This window comes from Tympanuchus pallidicinctus, unplaced genomic scaffold (assembly GCF_026119805.1).
Source record: "Tympanuchus pallidicinctus isolate F22 unplaced genomic scaffold, pur_lepc_1.0 scaffold12, whole genome shotgun sequence".
NCBI lineage: Eukaryota > Metazoa > Chordata > Aves > Galliformes > Phasianidae > Tympanuchus > Tympanuchus pallidicinctus.
Window position 1 is genome coordinate 5,409,238 of NW_026294637.1, and position 6,000 is coordinate 5,415,237.

General features: G+C 42.2%; 1 protein-coding gene across 4 annotated transcripts in view; it reads right to left on the reverse strand.

Moving 5' to 3' along the window:
- The window catches only part of MCTP2 (multiple C2 and transmembrane domain containing 2), a 126,805-nt gene extending 124,677 nt beyond the window's left edge, over nt 1–2,128 (reverse strand). For 3 of the 4 annotated variants that reach the window (XR_008203869.1, XR_008203871.1, XR_008203870.1), the window contains exon 1: nt 2,109–2,128. The gene's annotated coding sequence lies outside the window, so the exon portion shown is untranslated. The remainder of the gene's footprint in view (nt 1–2,108) is intronic. The other variant, XM_052672327.1, reaches the window with a different exon arrangement.
- Nucleotides 2,129–6,000: the final 3,872 nt, after the last annotated feature.

A 6,000-nucleotide genomic window follows, 5' to 3' on the forward strand; every position in this document is an offset into this window, starting at 1 on the left:
ACCCGGGGAGCAGCAATGTTTTCCAGCAGCCATACACAGAGAACCCACTGATGACACTTCAAGTCCCATGGTACCATTATGGTTTCTCAAAATCACACCTCCACCGCAATTATTGCTCTTGCCCTAGCTCTTAAACAATAGGAAAGCAGCAGCTAGGTCAGATGTGGAATCTGACAGAGCAAGTCGCTTCCCACCTGAAGTCAAATTCCTTTCTGAAGTTTAGATATTGTTTTAATTTGTCTGAAGAGAAGTGTTTGTCTGAGAAGTGCAAGTATAAAATACTTCCCAATTTTGGTTCATAGCGTGTGGCAAAACAACAGACCAGCATGGAACACTCCATTTGCCCTTAGGAATATTTTGCACAGTATTATACATAGATTTCTTTAAAGAGTGGAATGCTGAGAACATCTGATACAGCATAAACATTCTTAATGCCAACAGAGTGATCTGTGGCCTATCCAAATAGCCACTTACTCCTTCTCCCTTCAATCCCCCTCTTTTTCACTTGTAAGAAAGGGAAAATTCAGATGTCAAATTGTGTAGTACAGTTTTTACAGAGAAATTAAACCTAGGAGTGCAGTTTTCCCATTAATAAGAAGGAATGGGAGTTGCAAGATTGCATTTCAATATTAATAGGTATTTCCTGGAACCTCAACAGCTAGGAAATGCCACGTACAAGGAATCAAGCAATTTAAAAGTGAAGCTGCACACACTGAATTTCACAAACAATGGGAAGGAAAATGCTGCTTCTTTTCCAATCCATCACATCTCCCAGCTGATGTAGCAGCATCACAGATTGACAATACTGTTTATAGCACAGGTAGTTCAACAGACAACATCTCTGGGAATCTGCCAAACGTCATTACACAGACCCAAAATTATCATTAAAATGACTAATTAAAACTGGGAAAGTTATTTTTATCCCTCCAGAAATGCTACAAACATCCTGTGCAGACTACAAAGTTCGCTTCCCCCGTAGCCATGAGTGAGTTGTGACTTCAAGGATAAACCTTACAAGGTGGGAAAACAGTCTGAGGAACAGTATGTGCACAGAGCTTAACTCTGCTTTCAGTAAGACAGATCACCCTTTGAGTCATTCTCTTCCTCCGTGCTTTTCTTTATTCAAAGCCTGATGTTCCTACGTGATTTAGTGAAGTTATAAAACAAAATCAAGAAATTTCTCCTCAGTGTTGGCAATATGAGACAGACTTAATGGGAGCACCTCCTTGTCCTCCCACTGAAATATTTCCCCCCACTCTTCCTTTGCATCTCACTGATGGGCAAACAGCACGTCATAGTCTTGCTACAGCACATTAATTTCTTTGGGCTGTAGGAGACCATGGATTACACTGCATGTAAAAGTGACAGCTGGATGTGTCCTATTTCCAGTGTGGATTAGTCTGCCCTTTAGGTGATCGTAGCATCTGAGCTCCACAGAAAGTCTGCTGTTATGGAAGGGAAAGCTCAGATTCTTCTCTTATCTCCAAAAGGAATTGCTTTATAACTAATTATGAACAGAGTATTTGTTACTGTATGCTAATTAGTGCTCCCTGCTTGTTTTTGCTGTCTTTACCACTAAACCTCCTGCCTTTCATAATCAAAAAAACACTCAAGAAAGATAAGTAGAAACCCATTTGGAGCATCACCTGCATGAGAGCCTAAAGCCATTGGCACAGGTCATTTTCTCAGTAGCTCTGCATTTTTGGCAGGTGTGCTTGGTTCACCATCCATGCTGGAACATGGCCATTTCTGTGGGAATCATATCTGCTTAAGTTCCACATGCAGCAATATTTGGGACCAGGAATAGAACAGAACAATTAAATCAGGTTGAAAACCCTGAGTGAGACTAGGAGCTAAACTCACCGGAGCAGCAGAACACACAAAGCACGAGTACAGCTCCAAGCACCAACTCACACCCGTTTAAGACTACAGCTAATAAACCCCAGGGCTGCACGCCAGTCAGGAAATATGCTTCTGGTTATGCAAACAACCAGGTTCAGAGAACATGTGCAAGCAGGAATGAGACCAAACAACAGGATCTGGGAACATTCGGGGAAAAAGCCACACTGAACAGGACCCTGGGAAAGAGAGGTGCATTGCCAGCTCACCTGGACCACTGGTACTACAGCACTGCCAAGCTGGCTGAGCACTGAGCAGGAGCTGAAAGCCTCATCTGCAAAGAGAGCAGGGAAATGCAAGGAAGCTTGGGGAGTTAGGAACAGTGTAAGGGGAATAAACTTTTATTATTCATAAGAATGTATTGAACATGGTCTAGTGTATTTGCACCACCTACAGTACATATTTGTATATCCCAAGAGCAGCAGGAGAAGAGCTGAGAGTGAGCTCACATGGGGAACAAGCCACTTGCCGTTATCCTCAAAGAAATAATCGCCAGAAAATCTGACTTCAGAATATAAGTTCAGCGTCTATTGATTTCAAATTCCTCAGCTCAGAGCAGGCTATGGGCAGCAGCCAGAAGGCTGTTAGAAAGCCCATGGAAGCAGAGGGACGGCAGCCATGAGACAGGAACTGGATACCCAGAACGTTCTCAGGAAGTAGTCTGATTTTCAGGTGGTCCTGGGTGGAGCCAGGACTTGGACTCAATGATCCTTATGGGTTCTTCCAACTTGAGATAGTTCATGATTCTATAGCTGAACATAAGCCTTTCAGAAGATATCTCCGATGTGTGACATTCTTTCAAATGCCTAAGGCTCTGGGATCACTGTCATGGTCAGTCCAGCCCTCCAACAGCTACATGCTGTGAAATGAACTTCATGCTAGGGTATGTAATTGCACATATGGAGTGGAAATTCAGAAGGATTATGACAAGGTCCTGTGTTCATCCTTGGACACAGGTGAATAATCTATGCCACCTTGCAAAGAAATCATGTTCCTCTAGACAAGGAGAGAAACAAAGATTTGTAGATCAGGAGATAAAAACCCATTTGGGGCTGTGCTGTTTCTCTTAAAATTAAATGATTAGTGAGAAAAGGAAAAGTTTAAAATTGGCAACGTGCTTTTTATTTCATCCAACTGCTGTTACCTTCAGGATAAATACATCTCAACTGCAATACTGTCATTTCTAATATAGAAATAGAAGAGCCACAGCCAGAAGCTGCAGCCCATACTGCAGGGGTACAGCACATCTGTACGACTGTAGCTCCTGATACCCTTTATTGCAGAATAAACACAGAACAGCGAGCTGAATCTGTCTTGTTCCACAAGAACTGTTTTATTAAGTTGTGCTATATTATTTCCTCTTTAAACCAATAAATTACCCCACATTAACCTACTTGCAAGGAATGCAGAAAAGTAGATGCTATAAAGTTCACATACCCCTTGATATCTTGCCCTGCTTTCCTATATGGCCACATTCCTTTGTGCAAATGTTCTGCCCGTGATGCTCTCCTTCCAGAGCCTCACTTCTCACTTGATTATTGCTTAGCAGTCTGCTCATGTAACTACCTTGTTCACTTTTTAGGCAAGAAACATTCAAATACTGAGAGTCCCATTTGATTTATGAATCCAAAGCTCTTCAAATAAAGAAACCCAGCTCCCTGTCTCTAGATAAATCCTCTGCTACAAGAAAACAATCCTTCACCTCCACGCTTTGGTTCCTTATCTGTATTTAAATTGTCCTTTTACTGCTTTTTCTTTAAGCTTCGGGGTTCAGAGGTTTGGTTATGGGATTGTTTCACTCTAGCATGCAGTCATACAGGAGCCTGAAGCCTTAAGTAAAATTATGACCGAACAGACTGAAAGAAAACTCTCAAAGCAGAGCGTCATCCTCTGCAGGAAAAGGATCGGGAACAGTCACAGGCTCACATCTCCTTCCACTGCTCCTGTGACCGGGGTAACCTAACTGGGTTTTGCTGCCACTACGTGGCCGTTGAGAGCAACGATTTGCGAGTAAAGCAGCAAAAGCATTAGAACTCCTTAGCTATGATCACATCCGCACCTCCACCAGCCCTACGGGACACTGTCATATATTTATTTTTATTGTAAAGCCTGGAAGAATTTACAGCATCCTTATAGTGCAGTGTAACACGCTGGATGCACACACATCCCTATAGCTAGGTAGATACAGATTGCCTTTAAAATGGAACAAGAAAAGCTTGATCCTAGAGGACTCTTGTCCCAAAAGATGGTAGCAGTTTGTCATTCTCCCTGAAAGGTAAAGCTTACTGTTAACAGGCAGCTCCAGCTAAACACTGCTTTGCATTAAAGCCAGTTTTAGAAAGAATTTGGAAGAATTAATGATCTGCAGAGAGCTCCTAAGTCTTCAATCAGCAGTACCGTGCACAGCCTCCTGCTGAGGCACAGCACCAAACCTTCAGAACTAACGTGCCTGAAATATTACAGAAACCCAAATTCTTCATTATTACTTTCAGAGTTAAATATTGGCTCAAACTCAAAAGACAACCAGTGCATCAATTACTGCGGTGTTTTTACACTGCATATTTTGGAGGAAAAAAGCACTGGGGGTTACTTTGCAGAAAGCCAACACCTGCAGTTCGGCTGTGAACTTGCTCAGATGCTTTCATCCTACAAGAAAGATGCCAGAATACTTCAGATTCCTGTTTCCAGTAAGAGCTCTCATGCTTTAAGCAAGGAGACACTCACATTCAATCAGGGGGTGGCAATATGTTCTGTGGGCAGACATCTGCTTCACATCAATAAAATATACATCCCATTCATTACGGGCTGTGATCTCTACTCTTTGCTGATAAACATTTTACATTCAGATGCACTCCTTTCACAAACATGAACGCAATTAACAATTTTCCCTGCCACAAAATCAAGTGTTGGAACACAGAAAAAAAACCAGGTTTGTTACACAGGGGCAAGATGGAAAATGCCTTTCAACTTCAGCCACTTATTGGCTAACAAGTGGAAAGTATCTTTTTCTTCCTCTCTACTCCAGCATTATGCTTCTACTTTGGAATTATCTATGCCAGTAATAGTCTGAAGATGGAGCATTTCTCTAAATTCTGATTTTAGTTACAAGCAAGAGCCATCAGGAAGATCCATCCAGCGGGATTGCTGGACTTGTTTGATAACACTAAATGACCTCATGGATGCCCATAGACATCTCCTTTCCTTTCAAGTCCACGTGACAAGGAAGGGATAAGGGCTGAAAAATTGGAGCCTGAATGTAGCAGGAAAACAGACTAGGAAGCTTGATTACATTTTCCATCGAGTTACCCTGCTTTATTGCATTGCAGCCCTCGAAAATTCGATTAGCAAGTTCTCCTCTTCATTCATCCTTCAGACAACTGGATTTCCAACCTCTGATCCACATCTGCAAACATGCTAATACAGATCCCAGCCAGGTCTTGCCACTACCCATTCCTGACATACTCAAATTTAGGTGTCAGGAACTCCAAACTTAATTTGTAGTTAACTGTTTCAAGTTCCCTAAAGGCAGAACTGAAGGGAGGCCAGGGCAAATCCAGACCCAAGTCAAAGTGCAGAGCGTGAATTGTAACAGATGACAAGTCTTTTTTATTTAGTAGTTATTTTGGTTTTTTTTTTTTGTTTATTTTTTGTTTTGTTGCTGTTGTTGTTTTTCAGGTGAAAGATTCTCTTAATTCTGGGAGATTAAAAGAAAAGATTTCAGTGAGCTTTTCCTTTGACAGAGACCCTGCTCATCAGAATGGTGCAATACACAACAAGCACAGCCATGACAAGAGCTTACAAGCAGTGAGTCTTGCCTGCTTGGACTCTGAGAAGCACCAGAGATCATTTCTCCTGCAGTATCCATCATTCCACAACAGATGCTGTGCTGGAGACAGCAGTCCTAGCATGGGATATACAGCAGCTCTATCAAGAGTGCCAATAGCAGCAAAGCCAACAAACGTGTACAGCTGATGCTGCTGTCCCAGGGCAGTTTTCCTTACCACAAGCTACTGCTGAGAGACAAGAACAGGAGGAGTTTCCCCATATCCTTCTGTCTCTTGAATATTCACTTGGTATTTCCGTCAGCCCATTTTCAGGGAA